At 39.2% G+C, this 18,311-nt stretch overlaps 1 long non-coding RNA gene across 2 annotated transcripts in view; it reads right to left on the bottom strand.

Annotated features, from left to right (window-relative positions):
• Window positions 1-891: 891 nt before the first annotated feature.
• Window positions 892-18,311, bottom strand: part of LOC108408464 (uncharacterized) — a 34,814-nt gene continuing 17,394 nt past the window's right edge. Inside the window, exon 4 of one of the 2 annotated variants that reach the window (XR_001856005.3) lies at window positions 892-2,724. This is a non-coding gene — a long non-coding RNA (uncharacterized lncRNA). Of the gene's footprint in view, window positions 2,725-10,036; window positions 15,828-18,311 lie in introns of those variants that run through there. The other variant, XR_001856004.3, reaches the window with a different exon arrangement.

The raw sequence follows: 18,311 nt of genomic DNA, 5'->3' as shown, positions 1-18,311 counted from the left end.
AAACTGTCTGTGAAAAAAGCAGATTCACTTTTCTCCAAATGTAATGAAATTATGTTTGGGGAAGCCTCTGTTGATGTCCAAGAATCTTTATGAGCCTTTTAAAGTCATTGTTTTCTTCTCACAAATGAGAACTAGCGGATGCCAAGGAGTAATGAACTGGAAAACCACATGGTGACAGTTGGTTCTTAGGCTGGCCTCGTGCATTAGCAAGGCCTGCTGGGGAGGAATCTTCTGCCTTCCTTACCTCTTGCTTTCCCTCTCTTTCCTGTCTTTTTTCCCTCTTTTATTCCGACCGTCTCTTTTGCTGCCCACCCTACCCCCCGCCTCCTTTATCCCTTATGCAATAGACACAGGCTTTAGAATAGACCAACATGGGTACATATTGCAATCTGTCACTGAATTGTGTGGTCAGTATTGTGCGAATGTGATACTTTATCTCCCTGAATCTCAGGTTTCTCATCTGTGAAATGGTGATGATACAGTTATTCCTTACTTCCTTCCCCACAAAGAATCTGTCTTTGATTCAGGTGTCCACCTCAACCCTATGCAGCTCTGTGACTCAGTGCAGAGGTGTGGGGGAAAGACTTCCAGACCCACAAGGGGTCTGGAATAATCACAGTCAGCAGTGGTCATCTTGTCGCCCCGGAGAGCAGGCAGTACAGGAGCCCAGGCTCCCACCTGTCAGAGTTCGGGGTCGGTTAGAGGTCGGCTGGGACGTGGGGGAGCAACCTCTCGCTCCCTGGACGCGTGCTGTCTCAGCTTCTAAATGCATCACGTAGCTGTGGATACGAGCAAGCACCCTGTTACACCAGAAGGAGGCGAAAGACCAGGAGAGAGTTGACGCTCCGTCCCTCATCATGCTGTACACCCACACTAGACTAGGACTTCCTGCAGAGACCAATTCCTTTATTATTTAATCCAGTTAATAGCTTTTTTAATCCAGAAGCATCCTAACTGCATATATACATAAATCAAATGTGATCATTTATAGTTGTGCATTTAATAGTGTATTCTAGGTCCTCAAGGGGTATTTATTAGTTTTCTTCCCCCTGTTTTAGATTTCTCTCCTTTTTCACTGAGTCTCTTTTTCTCTACTCTCTATAATCCAAACATATCTCAGCATCACCAGGCCTGAAAACCCATAGAAAGTATGATGTTATTAGGATTTTTTTGCTCCCCAAAAACAAGAGATCCTCAGTGTACTCAAAGCTTGGAGGGTTGGGTGCAGGGAGACACACGTACAAATGGAAACTGGATTCTCAGCCACTCGTCCAAGCTCTGGGGGACTTCAAAACTAGCTGGAAAGAACAAAAAGCATGCTATGTAGGGGGCCTCATGGTCCAATGCTTGAAGAAATAATACTTCTTGGGTATTCTCTTATGCCCTCAACAGAATAAACTTGTTCACCCATACTCTAACGGGACCTTACAAAGTATTTGTCTACAAATAATTCCTGTCCCGGCTGCCTCTATCTCAGCATTTTATATTATAATCTCAAAGACAAAATATCTGCTGTGTACATAGTTCCTGTGAGGCCCAGCTCTTAGGCTACCAGCCACCCTATACATTGCTATTCCTCCTTTATATAGATATATATAAATATATAAATACATATATGCAACTGTTCTTTCTTTAGCCCAGTCGTCTTTGACCAGAGTTCCTGGGTCACACAGCATAGACCCGTACACATTCAAACAACTGTCGTCTAACAGATCATTAGGTACGTACTTTGTGCTAGACCCTGTTCTAAACTCAGGTCATGAATAAAGTAACCAAAGAACTTTCCAGGTAAAGTTTTCTTAGAAATGGGGAGACGGTAACAGTAGATATAAACGTAGTCGTAGTAAGAAAAGGGAGCAAGGGTGAAACGGTAGAAGTGAGGCTGTGTGTGGGAGGAGGGGATAGGTGACACGTGGCAGGCAGGGCACACCACTCTGGTATGCTCGAGTCAAGATCTCAGTGCAGTGTGGGAGTGAGCCACTGAGTACTGAAAGGAGCAGCACGGGAAGGGAACCTTAGGTGCAAACGTCCTGTGTCCAGAACGTGCTTCGTTTGTTAGAACATCTCACAGGCGGGTGTACCTGCCGTGATGTGAGAACAGGGAGGGGGTGGGAATGTGGTCGGGTGGTGGAGCTGGTGTCCTCTCCCTCAGCAGTGGCATTAAAGGGCAGTGGGTTGCCCCAGGGGTGTGTCAAGGTCTTGTGGGCATCCTGTGGCTTGGCCTCTTGGGAAGGGGAAACTGAGATCCGTGTCTTGGTCTTCCAAATCCCACAGAGTGGATCATTCATCTCCTTTCTCTCCCCACGAGGTCCCATTAACGGATCTACTACCTTCTTCTTCCATTCTGGGCGCTTTCCTATGACTCTTGCTCCTCTCACCCTCTCTTTCTGCAGCTGGAAGGAGCCTCCTTGGGTATCCTGAAGACACAGGTGTCACATGCCTCCTGCAGCCACAGCGAGGTGGCTGGAGGGCAGGATCTTGTTCCCCAGGAGATCTCACAGCTTCAGCTAGAACCTGGTATATAAAAGGTACTTGGGAAATCTTGGTGACCGACAGGATCTGCTCAACAGGACTGTGCTTGACCTGCAGCTGAGCCCTTTGCATAGTTCGTATAACCCCAGGGTCCTGCTAGTTGGAGAAAGGTTTCTTCTCTGTCCAATGACAAATCACTCTGGGATCTTGGCCAGGTTGAATTTACCACGGGTTCAAATTTTGATTAAGTACCTGTGGTATAATAAAAAAGAAAAAGAAAAAATCAGTTTCTGATACAATGTCACTAAAACCCTCCTGAGTGACAACTGTCTTCTGTATGCTAATGAGATGACTCACGGTGGAGGGAACTACGTAGCTTCAAGATGCGGCCTGGTCAACAGAAAGAACCAGCCACGATTAGAGGATTGGAACTGTCAGCCCTACCTCTTGACCTCCCTTGGGAGAGGAGAGGAGCTGGAGATTTAGATCACCAATGGCCAATGATTAGATCAATAATGCTTATGTACTGAAACCTCCATAAAAACCTCTAAAGGATGAGGTATGGGGAGCTTCTGGGTTGGTGAACATATGGATGTGCTGGGAGGGTGGTGCACCCTAAGAGGGCATGGAAACCCTACTCTTTACTGCCCAGTACACGATTGTCCTATGCATCTCTTCTATTTGGCACTTCTTGACTTGTATCCATTATAATAAACCAGTGACTCTAACCGTGCTCCTGAATTGTTCCGGAGAATTACAGCACTTGTATAAGGAAATATACAAATTCCCAAGGTTGTAGCTGGCTAAGTGGAAGTGTGGGTTACCTGGGGACCCCACTGAAGCTGGTATTTGAAGTGAGGAGCAGTCCTGTGGGACTGAGTCCTTAACCTGTGGGATCTGCATTAACTTTAGGTAGTTAGGGTTAGAACTGAACTGAATTATCAGACACCCAGTTGGTGTTGGAGAACTGAAGTATTGGTTGTTTGCATGGGAAAAACAAAACATACAGTTCCCCAAAGGTAGCCAGTGTTAACTTTCCCCTCAAAGATTTCGGATTAATTCTTGGAATTATTAGGACATAACAGAGAGGTATTATCTAAGGAAACTATTTCTAGGGTTCAGAGGCAGAGCAAAATGGGTCAGGTGTTGATTTGCTAAGCCTGACTTGGGATGTTGGCATCTGGCTCAACGCAGCCAGAAGCTAAATGAACCAGAATTGAGTCTGAACCACAGACCATAGAATGTGCTAAAGATCAAAGCCTATGAAAGCAAGTGTGAACATGTATGGCCATGGAGCCATAAAAGCTTGCTTAACCCAAGGGTCAGGATCTAGTCTAGGACTTGCGCCAGCAGGCACAGACTGAGACTGGGTGAGGGATGGGCATGGACAATGTGCTGACAGGGCCTGGAGAATCTTCTTCTCCCTTTTATCTGCTAATTAAGGGAATTGATTATCTGCTTCACTTAAGGAAACAGGGTCATCACCTGGCGTCTTACTCCATAGTAACGGAGCTCAGATGGCAAAGTAGAACACCAAGGAGACCGTCAAACCGAAGTCACAGATATTTTGTAGCATAAATACAACCAATAGTTACCGTTCTCTGAATTTGAGAGCCCAACTTCAGACCATTTTCATAACCACTGCTCGCCTCTTCGGATAGATGCCGTGGCTGCGGGGGGAGGTATTACTCACAAGAAGCTCTGCTGCCTCTCCAGTCTTGGGGTGCAGTGTCACTGCAAGAACTCAGTGGTGTGAAAAGAAGCTGAAAGTTTCTACCTTAAACTGCAAGGTGCAATAGCACAGTGGCTAAGCAGGCTTACGCCAGAGCAAGACCAATTAAGGTCAAATACTGGCTGTGCTACTTCCTATCTGCATGATTCATGCTCTAGGTTCACAGGAACATCTGCCTGTTAAGAGGCCGCCTCACTGTTAATCACTTTGTCTTGTCGGTCACCTATTAGCAAAGTCAAACTATCATGGTAAGGAAGCCCTAAGCTTGCTTTCTGTTACCAATTTCTTTGTGATACTCCGAGCCTTCCAACCAGTTTCAAAGCCTCCTCCCACCCCCAAACATTAATATTAGCTTGTAAAATCTGTTCAAATAGGAGCTTTTGAGTATCAGTACCCTAAGTGGTTATAGATCGGTGAATTATCGTAAGTACTCAAAGACCAAGCCTAGGAAGGAGCCGAATGAGGAATTGTGTTAATAAATAAGACAGAGAAGGCATCCTCCGAAGTGTGGAACTTCTGCTTTTCCATGACACGCAAACTGAATACAAAGGAGGTGACTTTGCCCAAAGGCACATAGGTGGTCAGTTAAGTTGGCAAAGTTTGGAGCAAAAGACAAAAATCTCAACCTACTGTTTACTCTACTTTACCAAGCTGTTTTTCTATTATCAGTGGGTAAATAGGACTTTTTCTTTTTTAAGGAAAGGAAAAAAATAAAAAACTAAGGCATTTTTGGTGGTTTTTGTCATTATTCAATGCTATAATTTTACACACAAGTGCTTCGCATGGGGGGAAAATGGAAAATCCCATGCCACCCATCATTCACACTCCCCTGGGTGGTATTTATACACCCTCATCAGAGGCAAAAGGTGGTCTATTGAGTCAAAGTCAGAATAAAACCCCTGTCACTTCTCACTCAGTTGTCATGAAGGAATATTTCTTCAAATGCAGGTTGCATTAGGCGAAAGTGGTTGTGTGTTTGAAATTAAATCACTCAAATATGATTAAAAACAGGATGCATGAGCTTCCATTGGAGTGTGTACGTGAACGGGGTGCCATACAAAATCAAATTGTATTGTATTGTACCAAATGGCTTTGTATTAACATTCAGAAAGAGAAGGTCCCCCTGAGAGCCCTTCATGTTTCTGAATGGCGCTTGGAGTTTGTCAAAATTTTTCAGGAAGGGATCTGCACTACCCTGACGGCCTGAACAATAAGTTTAAAGGGAAAAAAAAATTGGTAAATTAAAATGACATTTTTTTCATTACTCTTCAGCCATTGAGCTGCAGTTAAATGAGAACCTAGGGAATTTCATGCCTGCACGTTTACCTGATTCTCCATATTTGCGTGTGAGTTTAACTCAGCTGTGGGGCGTGGCAGGACACATTCGGGCTGTGTAGCCATGTCTCAGGGGCCAACGATGCTGTTCACTAGCTGCATTAGCTTCTTCTGCTATACAAATAGACACAAAATCGCCAAACTTCAGGTGGTGTCGCAGAGTGAAATCTTAGGGAAGGTTATGGCATGTAGAAAGATAGTTAGTAAATACTAGACAAATGGAGAATGGGCAGGAAGGGAAGAAAATAACAGAGTGCAATCTTCTGTCACTTTGGGAGGGCTGTCATAACGAAGCATGGACCAGGGGAGGCTTAAACAATGGAAATTCATTGTGTCACAGCTCCGAAGGCTGGAAGTCCAAGGTCAAGATGTCAGCAGGCTCGTTTCTTCTGAAGCTTCACTCCTTCACTGGCCACCTTTTCTGCTCCCTCTTCACATGATAATCGGCTCTGGGTATGCACACCCTTAGTGTCTTTCTGTATGTCCAAATTTCCTCTTAAGGACACCATTCAGACAGGATTAGGTAATGACCTAATTTTAACTTAGCCACATCTTTAAAGGTCCTGTCTCCAGATACAGTTACTTTCTGAGCTACTGTGGGTAGGAGTTCAACATATGGATTTTGAAGGGACGCAGTTCAACCCCATAACGCTACTGTTTTGTGATTTTTGCTTTGGAATCAAATAAATGTTTTATGTGTTTAAAAGCAAAATTACATCAAAGCCTTTCAAAGCAATTTCTAAACATGAAATAAAAGGATTTTTTTTTTTGCATTTTAATTCCAGCATTCACCAAGAAGGTATAAGTCCACTATTGTCTAATAACAACTACATTTTTTAGCAGAGTACAAAATGAAACTACCTGAGGGTTCCGAAAACTAAACAAAAACAAGGGTGTTATAAACTGGAGTAAACACGTGAATAACTTTCCATTATAAGAATGATATTTGTAGGGCTTTTTTCTCCCTCTTTTCTAACTCCCAACTTTAATTCAAAGATGCATCAAATCACCAAGTGTACAGTGTACGTGGAAAGAACTCTTGAAGAAATTTTCTATTTCTAGCCAGAAAAGGGGGAGAGTAAACCCTTCATGTTGCAGAGTATGGGGGAATTTCTGTCTCACCATTTAAAAACAGTATATTTTCTCTCTCCCAATCATGTTCTGAGGGCAACCCTAATAGCAGAACTGTACTGCCATGGTAGCAGTCACAGACATCTAAAGCCCTAAAGAAGACTTTCCTCTTTGTGAGGGGATTGCTACAAAATAGGACCCATTTTATTGGAGAGAATCTTTCATTTTTTCCTCACCATGTTGCACTAGAGGTGGCCCCCCTTGCATGGAGTTAGCCAACAGCCTGGGAAAGCAAAACTGTAGAGAGAATCCTGTCCTGGCCAGAGGGGCTGGAAAAACTGACCTCTGGAAGTCAGTGTTAAGGAAAACATAGGGGGGAGAGGTATGAGAAGAAGCCCCCCATTTTCTATGTATGAACTTACAGGAGCCCAAGATTTACTCGTGAGCCACGTAAGGATGGAACAGAGTTGAAGAAACATAGAAAAGATTTTAGGAACCAGACCATGAAATAAACCACAGACTAAACTCCAGACTTACCCCTGGGTGGTACACGTGTGGGCAGATGCAAACAGCAGAGCAAAGACTTTGAAAACTTAATTGACTTTAGAACCATCAGCCACAGAAAGTAAGAGAAAACTTGCAGTCTCAGCCTAATCAGGTTGGTTGTCTATCAAAACAAAAGTCGGTGTTCTCCAGGGAATTTTAACAGAACCCAGGGGCTCACAAAGTAATATTCAAAATGTCCAGGATACAAACCAAATTACTTTTTAAATACATATACATATATATATATATATATAAACAAAACAGGAAAATCTTATCAATCCCAAAGGGCTAAGACAGATATCAGATTCCACAGCAAGATCAACCAGATGTTGAGATTATCAGATAAAACCTTTAAGCAGCTATCATAAAATCATCCCTGAAGTCAAGGCAAACACTTTTGAAACAACTGTTCTGAGCAGAGACATGGAAATAATAAAAATCAATGTGATAGTAATTTTAGATGTGATAAATTCAGTATAGAAAATAAAATAATTAAAACAATACCATATAATTTTGTTTATATGTGGAATTTAAAAGTAAGTAAATAAAACAAAACAAACAAAACAGAAATAGACTCATAAGCAGAAAGAAAAGATAGGTGGTTACCATGGGGGAGGAGCTGGGTGAGTGAGTGAAATCGGTTAAGGAAATAAAGGCATAAAATATCAATTATAATATAAATTAGTCACACAGATGAAAGTACAGCATAGAGAATATAGACAATAATACTGTTACAGCTTTCTTTGTTCACAGTAACTACACTTATTGGGGTGAACATTTAATAATGTAGATACTTGCTGAAACACTACATTGTATACTTGGAACCAATATAATATTGAATACAACTATATACTATTATATATAACTATATAATAAAAAAAGTTGAAATAGAAAGAATTCACTGGATGGTCTCAGTAGCAGAACGGAGATGAAATAGGAGAGAATCAATGTGCTTGAAGATGAATAGATATTAGATAATCTGAAGAATGGAGAGATTTTTTTAAATGATCAGAAACTCAGGGGCCCGTGGGAAAGTTTAAAAGATGTAATTTTATACCAGTGAAATCCTAGAAGACAAAGAAATAGATATGGTAGTAAATTGTTGAAGAAACGGTGGCTAAAATCTTCCTCAATTTTGAGACATACATTTATAGATTCAGGAAGTTCAGCAAAACCCAAACTAGGTAAACTGAAAGAAAACCATGTCCAGTAATATGGTTTAAAATTCTGAAAACTGAAGATAAATTACAAAAAACAGATCTTTACAGCAGCTAGAGAAAAGTAAGTACATATAAAATAAAAATAATTCAAAATGACTATGGATTTTCCATCAAAAATCATGGAACAACTTTTAATCTCAAATTTTGAGGGAACAGGTTTCTATATATCTCATTATGTCACACTCAGTAATTATGTGGAAACAGAAAGAGTAGAACAACAGTTTTAAATTGTTGAAAAAAACTATCTATCAAGAATTCTTTATTTAACAAAAATAACTTCCAGGAATAAGGACAGAATAAGGATATTCTCATTTAAAAAAAAGGTAAACTAAGAGAACTTGTCACCAGCAAATATACTTTTGAAGAACTGTTAGGGGAAATTGTTTAGAGTGATAGAAAATGGTGAATAACAAAGGGCGACTTGGACTGCAGAAATGGCAAATACTGGGGTATATACAATAGAGTGCTTTTATCCATTCAAATTATTTACAGTATGAGGGAATATTGAATGCAAAATTGCAATATTGTCTGATGCTAATCTGCGTATGTGGATGTAATACATATAAAAGCTTTAAAATAAAGTGGAAAAGATAAAGAGGTAAATACGGCTGTCAGTAAAATCTTGTGCTTCTTAATATTAGGCTGCTGGACTTGTACAGAACTTGTTATTCTAAGAGCACTCTATATTTGTAATGTGAGATCAAACAAATGAGTAAGCATTTTGGTATTATTGGTAAGTGGTATCTTTGCCACAGGACAGAAAATATCAGAGAAATTAAGTAAAAAGCAATCTAATAAAAGCCAAAAAATAAGTATTTCACTGAAAAAAATAGACTAAAAACAAAGAACTAGATACTCAGTAAAATAACAGAAAATTTATCGAGGAAGGCACTACAAATCACAAAAGTAAAAATTAAAATTTTGAAATTAAAAACTCAAAGCATAAATTTAATAGCAGATTAAAACCAGATGAAGAGAACTGGTGAGCTGGAAGGTAGATGTATTATAACCTACATTATCAAAAGAACAAGAACAGTCAATTGCAGACAGGAGAATAAGTAGTCGTATCTTCAAATTGCTGGATAAAAGGAGTCCAAGAAGAGTTCTGTAACCAGCTAAACCGTCATACAAACGTGAAGGTGAAGAAAAGGACATTTTCAGACAAATAAGCATTGCCAGAAACAGAATCTTGCTGAAAGAATAACTAAAAGATGTATGTCAGAAAGACACACACGAACACACAAACAGAAACAATGTGGTATTAAAATTTTGAACAATAATAATTAAAATGAAGGACCTTGTCTTTATCCAGAAGTCAGGAAATATTTCATTAAAATTTTTAACTACATTAAGTCAAGTATGCGAGACTATGTAAGCATGGTAGTAGAATGGCTAAGTTATAGTTCATTGGGGAAGAAAAGGAAAAGAAAATACTTCATCAATTCAGTAGAAAGATAGAAAGAAAAATGGAAAACACAATAAAGAGAATACATAAAATAAGAAATTATAAATAAATCCAAATAGATCAGTAGTTAAAATGAATGTAAATGGATTTAACTTTCCAGATAAAAAGTAAGTTTTCAGACTAGATTAGTAAGTGAGAAACATAATTATTTATTAAACCTTGAAGTAAAGAACTGGAAAAAATATGTTAGGCAAAATTAACCAAAAGAAATACAATGCATCTATTTTAACATTATAAAAATAAATTGAAGTTCAAAAGTATGAACAAAAATGGATCAGGAAGGTACTGAGATTCAGAGTGTATATCCTCAAATTATATAAAAGAAATGACAGAATTGCAATAAAAAGCTGAAGAATCTAACATCATAGCAGAAATACACTGCTCTCAGTAACTCATGTCTCAGGGACAAAATTATAATTAAGTCTAGAATATTTAAACAATGTAATTACTGAGTGTGATAATAATGAAATATATAGAACCCTATACCCTCAAAATTAGAAATTAAGTGTTCATTTTGAGCATGCATGGAGAACATACAAATGTTGACCATTTTCTAGACCACAAATCCCAAATGTCTGCCAGTATGTGCAGAAAAGGAATCTTTCATGCCCTAACAGTTCATGTGTACATTGGATAGCTAATAAAACTAGAAAAGCATATACCCTGTGCAACAACACTTCTACTTTTAGAAAATTCCTATTCATTGCACAAGGATTCATATACCAGAATCATATTGCAGCTCTGTTCAAAACTGAAAAATTGGTAATACCTTTGATGTCCATCACCCTGAGACTGAATAAGAAAATGGAGCCATATCATATAGTGTAATATTATCAAGCTGTTAAAGCTGTTAAAATTAATGCACTAGAGCTTCATGAATCAAATGGATTGATCTCAAAAACATCCCAATACAAATTCCTTTTCCAAAACCTTTAGGGACCTGATGTATTCATTATTTTTAAATTATTACTTATTTTTGAAATTTCGGAAAGGCATGTATCTATATTTTGATAACACCCACAGAAGATCCTGGGCCAGTACCAAAATGAAATGTACTAATGCTCCTTTGGGAAAAAAAAAACCAAGAAGATAGAAGTGGAATAAATCAAGGCCATGAATAGCCTCGCATCAATTCCAGTCATGTTTTGTCACCTAATGGGTTCAGGTTAGGTTAAATTTCACTGGAAAATACATTAGGGGAAAAAAATTTGATTTTTGTACACTTCAATGATTTGGTTTTTAGTAAAGAGATTCTGGCCTTATATTCAACGAAAAAAAGCAACTTGAAAAATACCCATGCAGTATAATACCATATATAAAAATTTTAAAATGCTTCACAACACAATATGGTAACATGCATATTTAGACATTTATCAAAAAACTAATCAAGGTATTAATAATTAGTGCTTGCTTTTCTGGAGGAAATGAAATTGATCAGTGAAGGGGACCAGGGGAATTCAACTGTATTTGTAATTTTCAAAAATTATTTAAGTACAATTGATACCCATCTATTAGTTTCAGGTGTATACATCAAAGAGATTTTTGTGTTTTATATGCTCTGAAATGATCCCCAAGACAATTCTAATGACCATCTGTCACCATTAAAAGTTTTATTGCAATATATTGACTATATCCCCTATGCTGTATATTACATCCCCACGATTGATTTATTTTATAACTGGAAATTTGTACCTCTTACTACCCTTCACCTATTTCACATACCCCCCAAGCCTACATCTCCCTGGTAACCAACAGTTTGTTTTCTGTATCTATGAGTCTTTTTCTGTTTTATTTTGTTTTGTTGTTGTAATTGTTATTGCTGTGTTTTAGATTCCATGTATAAGTGAAGTCATATGGTATTTATTTTTCTGTCTGACTTACATCACTTAGAAAAATACCCACTAAGTCCATCCATGTTGTCAGAAATGTCAGGATTTCATTCTTTTTATGGCTGAGTAATATTCCATTGTGTATGTGCACCATATCTTCTTTATCCATTCATTTGTCAGTGGACACTTACATTGTTTCCGTATCTTGGTACTTGTAAATAATGTTGCAATGAATATAGGTGTGCATATATCTCTTCATATTGGCATTTTAATTTTCTTTGGATAATTCTACAGAAGTAGAATTGCCAGGTCATATGATAGTCCAATTTTTAATTTTTTGAGAAACCACAACTCTGTTTTCCAAAGTGGCTACACCCGTTCACATTCCCACTGACAGTACACAAGGGTTCGCTTTTTTCCATATCCTCACCAGCCCTTGTTATTTCTTGTCTTTTTGATAATGGCCAATCTGACAGGTGTGAGGTGATATTGCCTTGAAGTTTTGATTTGCATTTTCCTGGTGATTAATGATGTTGAGCATCTTTTCATGTGCCTGTTGGCCATCTACATGTCTTCTTTAAAAAATGTCTATTCAATTCATCTTCCCATTTTTTAATTGGGTTATTTGGGGTTTTTTATATTAAATTGTGTAAGTTCTTTTTATATTTTGGGTATTAACCTCGTATCATATGTATGATTCGCAAATATATTTTCCCATTCAGTAGGTTGCCTTTTCATTTTGTTGATGGTTTCTTTGCCCAAAAGCTTTTTAGTTTAATATAATCCTGTTTATTTATTTTATCTCTTGGTAGCACTTGCCTGAGGAGACTGGTGCAAAAAATATATTGCTAGGAACGATAGCAAAGAGCATGCTGCCTATGTTTTCTTCTAAGAGTTTTATGACTTCAGGTCTTACATTCAAGTGTTTAATCCATTTCAAATATGTTTTTGTAAGTTGCATAAAATAGTCCAGTTTCATTTTTGGCAGGTAGCTGTCCAGCTTTCCTAATGTCATTTATTAAAGTGACTGTCTTTTCACCACTGCATTTTCTTGCTCCTTCGTCATAGGTTAATTGACCATATATGTGTGTGTTTACTTCTGGGCTCTCTATTCTGTTCTATTGATCTATGTTTTCATGCCAGTACCACACTGTCTTGATTACGATAGCTCTGTGGTATGGTTTGAAATTAGGGAGTGTGATATCTTCAGTTTTATTCTTCTATCTCAAGATTATTTTGGCTATTTGTGTCTTTTGTGGTTACGTACAAATTTTAAGATTCTTTGTTCTAGTTCTGTGAAAAATGTCACTGGTATTCTGTTAGGGCTTGCACTGAATCTTTACATTTCTCTGAATAGTGTGGACATTTTAATGAAATTAATTCTTCCATTCCATGAGCATAGAGTATCTTTCCACTTATTTGTGTTTTCTTCAACTTCTTTCATCAGTGCCTTTTCAGAGTATAAGACTTTCACTTCCTTGGTTAAATGTATTCCTATTTTAGTCATTTTGATGTAATTATAAATGGGACTGTCTTAATTTCTCTTTCATACAGCTTATTATCAATGCATAGAAACAATCTCTGTATATTAAATTTGTATCCTGTGACTTTCTGAATTCACTTGTTAGTTCTAATAGGCTTTTGGTGAAGTCTTTAGGGTTTTCTCTATGTACTACCATGTCATCTGCAAATAGTGATAGTTTTACTTCTTGCTTTCCAATTTGGAAGCCCTTTACTTCTTTTTCTTGCCTAATTGATACTACCTTGAATAAAAGTAGTAAGAGTGGGCATCCTCGTCTTGTTCCTGATCTTAGAGGAAAAGAGCTCAGCTTCTCACCACAGAGTATGATGTTAGCTGTGGGTTTGTCATATATGGACTTTATTATGTTTAGTCACATTCCTTCTATACCCACTTTGTTGAGAGTCTTCATCATAAATAGATGTTGAATTTTGTCACATGCTTTTTCTGCCTCTATTGAGATGATCATATGATTTTCATCCTTCCTTCTGTTAATGTGGCACATCATGCTGATTGATTTGTGACGGCCAACCATCCTTGCATCGCTGGAACAAATCCTACGTGACCGTGGTGTACGTCCCTCTTCATGCATCGTCGAATTCAGTAACGTTTGGTTGTACTATTGTTGTTTTTGAATAAAATAATTTGGGGTAGGGGCGTCTTCTTACAAAATTCTTACAAATTACAAGAGACAGAAATACTTAACAGATGGAAGAAGTGAGAAAGGATACTCCAGGCAGAGAGAAGAATGTGGAAGTCTCCGAAGTATGCAAGAGGGTGACCTAGTCAAAGACTGCACGATGGCTCCATGGCTGGGGAACAGGCTTCCTGTCGGATAGGGGAACATATGGGAGACAAAGCTGGAGATGAAAAGAAAGAAGCTGCCATCCTGAAGGTGGTGGTGAGCCAGGGAATGGTATGACCATGTCTGTGGGTGGCCCATAAAGGCAAAGACTAGAGCATTTGTTGCTAGTTATGTGCTTTTGGGTGGCAAATTCTTTTAACACACAACCTCCTTTTAGCTCTCTTCCAAAAAGTGCTCTGAAAGAAAGCAGTATTCCAACATTTTGAGGGGGGGCCTGAATCAAACTGTAAAGGTCACGTAACCCGCTCAGAGTTGTTAAAGACGGAGAAGGCAGATTCAGATCCTCTGATATGATCCATACTATGTTCTGTTTTCTCTCCCAACAGTTGTCATCCCAACAGGAGGCAAAGAAATAATTAGGGATGTCTTTGAGATATTTTCCTTGACTGCCAAGAAATATGGTTTATTTTTTTTCCCCAAAAGAGTGACAGAAAAGATTCAATTGTTGAAAAGTTTGGATAGCAAACTCATGAAACAACCAAGCTGTGTATGTAGAGCTTTCCAGGTTGAATGACGATGGGAGTGCAGGAGGTTAGGGTGCTGGGTATGATCGAATCTGAACTCCCCGTTTACACAAAGGGCAAAGTCAGGCTCAGAGGGAAGAAGTAATAAGGCCAAGTTGTATTGACAACATGGATGTCTTTATTCCAAGTCAGGGTCCCTTGCCAATTTTCCTGCTTTGTCAATAGAAAGGCATTTTATGCAAAGACAAAGGCTGATGAAATATGGACCTCCATTAGAGAAGACAATACATCAGAGGATCTGAAGGAAACATGGTATCAAGGATAGGAGTGAGGATCCCTACTCCAGTTAGTAGATTTAAGATTAGGGATTCATATTCATAAAATAGATTATATGTGTTCACAAAGACAAATATTATCTGAGTGTGGGCAGAGAGCAGATTCATACCCAACAGGAGCCTGCCAGGGCCTTCTTTAAAACAAAAACTAAGTTGGAATGTATCTTTACATTTAAGGATTGACTGTATATCTGAAGTATAGATTATACATTCTGGGGATAAAGTACATGCCTTTATAATTGATTGAATTGAACAGTTTTAGGTCAATCATGAGCAATTGACAAATTAATTGTCAATTATCTTTGCTGGAAGCTTTAATCTTTGCTGCCAGTTTTCCCTTTGAGAGCTGAGGAATTTTGAATTTAATTAACACCCAATGGTCAGTTCAGTGCATCATATTGAAAATGCCCTAGGTGCCATTTAGGGTTCCTTATAAATCCTATTTCATCAACTTGCAGGCTTAGCAATGCACCATCAAAACTGCACAGGGAAGGAAAGTTTTAGTGGACAAAGAACATGTATTAGTAGCTAGTATTTATTAACTAGTGTAGTCCACTCACTGTGAAATCTACTAGGAAAGTATCTACCAAGGAACTCTTGTCATTCATTCACTCTTCACTCTCAGGAGCCTAACGTACATCCACCATACTGGAGGGAACCAAAGATGAACAATGGCCTCAGTGCACACAGGACTTACAGTTCATGAAGGAAAGGAGTCCACCCAGAAAACAGAGACACCGCCAATGACAGAAAGGGCAAGTGGGATGCAGCAGTTACTTCGTAAGCACCCTCTTACAAGGTGCCGAATCTCAGTTCTGCACCAGTACCTCAGTCTACTTCCCCTCTCCTTCTGTAGTCACTCTCCATTGTCCAAGCCCTGTAGCTCCTTCTTCCCATGTATGGCTGCAGAGCTGGGCAGAGTCCCTACGGGTCTTTGCTGTCTTTAAGAAGAGCCTCATAGTCTCTTTTGCTTGCTTTGAAGGAACATACAATGAACAAAAATAAAGAACATGAGAATGCCACAAAATGATACCGAAACTTCCCTTACCACAAAAGCAGATTTTCAGGAAAAATACCATTCTTTCTGTAAGTCAGCTATAGCCTTGGTGCCATATTCTAATACCCGTGGATGTCAGAAAGACCAACAATCTTGTTTGTTTGGAGACCTGAAGAAATAATTTAAGTCACTCATCCCTAATAATGAAGAGATATTAAACCTTTCCTCTGGGGAGTATTATAAACACTATTCTTTTGTTTATTCAGTTGTACAGAAATATGTTCAAACCATGAAGTTTTAATATCTTCATCGAGCAAAGGTTATTACAAAGGCATAATATCCAGTTTATGTATGAAACTAACACACTTCTAGGTGTACTCTTCATAGCATCAGAAATCTAACTCTCTCCTGTCTCCTGCAAGAAATAATGTTTCTCCTTTTTTTACCCTGATTTGATCATCCGTTTTTGAATTGCTAATATATTAATTTTCTCACTTAAAAAAAAGTGTTGCTTAAAAATCCAGGATGATTGGGATTCTGCATGTCATGTTTTGAATGGGGTTGAGATGTGAAGCTCCTGCATATGTGATGTTCAGGATTTGTACCTGTATGCATTTCATACAACTGCATTTTAAGGTTTTCTGAACTCATCTCCTAAAAGCAACTGAGTTTGAGGAGCTCATCTCTGTGGAAATTGTTAACACAACAGCAAGAGAATAAAGGATGAGGGAAGAGTTGATGTGGAGGTCCCTTCTTTTAATTATTTTTATTTTCTTCTATCCCAGTGGTTATGTTACAGGGAGGAGCATATCTCAAGATGCCCAGGTGTGATTTGAAATCAGTCCCTAGGCATTTTCATGTTTTGGCCTAAGGTCGTTCTGAACTGCACTGGCATGGGTCTACTCAGCCTTCAGGCCAATGTCAGTTTGCATTGAGAAATGGGGAGCTGAGACTGAAGAGGTTGGCGGGGGGAACAATGTGAGAGACACAGGTGTAAACTTGGGGAGAAGCCTAAGAAGCTGAGACAAGTTATCCCCTGCCTTGTGCAACTGGCTGTCCCTAAATGGACTGGAGTGAAGTCAATGCCCCCAAGCCCTGATGGGCTTGCCCTGGTTTCCATGGGCATGACTAAGGCTAGAATACACTAATGGCGAGCCAGACCCTGAATGTACACATGACGCCCTTCAGCTAAATTAGAGGGATACTATAGCCTGCATCGGTAGGACTGTAGCCATCTGGAACCTTCCATTTCTGGCGCTTATGTGAGTTACAATGGGGCCAGCAAGTGAGAATCCTCAAAGCTCCTTCTGGCAAAGAATAGCACCACCTCTTCAATGAGATGTGCGTCCTAATCCTGGGAACCTGGGAATTTGGTACTTTACATGACAAAGGGGACTTTATGGGTGTGATTACATGAGGAATCTTAGGAGGGATTCTTATGATCCCTGGATTATCCACAGGAGCCCAATATAGTGACACAGGTTCTTGGAAGGGAAGCTGGAGGATCAAAGAAAGCGTGTGGTGTGACCATGGGTGCAGAGGGGGAGGAGGTGTGATGGTAGAAACAGGTCAGAGTAATACCATCACTGGAAGGGGCCACAGGAGGGAGTGTGGGCAGCCTCTGGAAGCTGGGATGGGCAGGGGATAGCGTCTCCCTCGGAATTCTGACACCTCGATTTCAGGAGTTCTGGCCTCCAGAGCTATAAGATAATACAGCTGTATTGTTTGGAGCCACTAGGTTCATGGTAATTTGTTATAGTAGTGCGGAAAACTCATATACCCATTCTCAGGATTTTCGTTCTGAAGACCCCTTTCTTTGGACATGAGGGCTAAGAATTTTCTGTGAGTGTAAAGGATTGACAATGTTTTTCCTTGACATTTCAGTCCCTTTCCCTGAAATTGGTTGGGCTTGAAGTGGCTTATCCCACATGGAAACCACCACACGCTGTACCTTTGTCAGACCTCGACTGATGACTAACTTGATTCTCAACTAACAACTAATGACTAGGAAAGGACCCCCAAATCCTTCACGTTCACCTTTCCAACCATCTCGCCTTTTATGCCCCAGGACTCTGCTCTCCCAACTATCGGAGCATATTTATAAAATTTGGGCAGCCAGAATTTCCTCTCCTCCCCCATCAGCTACAGTGGGATGCAGCGGGTGAGGGAGAATCAGAAGAGAAACCATCCATTTTGGCTTCATGCTTGACTATCAGCATCTTGGCTCAAAGCCAAAGCATTCAGCTTATAATAATAACTGGCGGAAATCCAGACACTTTCAGAAAATAAAAGGAAAGGCAGAAACGAATTAGGAAGAGAGGAGAGAAAAAGAAATGCAAGTGAAGAGAAGAAACCTAGGGAAAGAAGGCCACTAAAATCATAATGTTTATTTTTCTTTAAAAAAAAAGGAAAGAAAAAACACATTCAACATATTTTCTAAAACCATCTGTTTTAATCATAC

Source organism: Manis javanica, chromosome 8, assembly GCF_040802235.1.
Source record: "Manis javanica isolate MJ-LG chromosome 8, MJ_LKY, whole genome shotgun sequence".
Lineage (NCBI taxonomy): Eukaryota > Metazoa > Chordata > Mammalia > Pholidota > Manidae > Manis > Manis javanica.
Note: the sequence above shows the minus strand (reverse complement) of the source record. Positions and strands in the feature narration are given on the sequence as shown.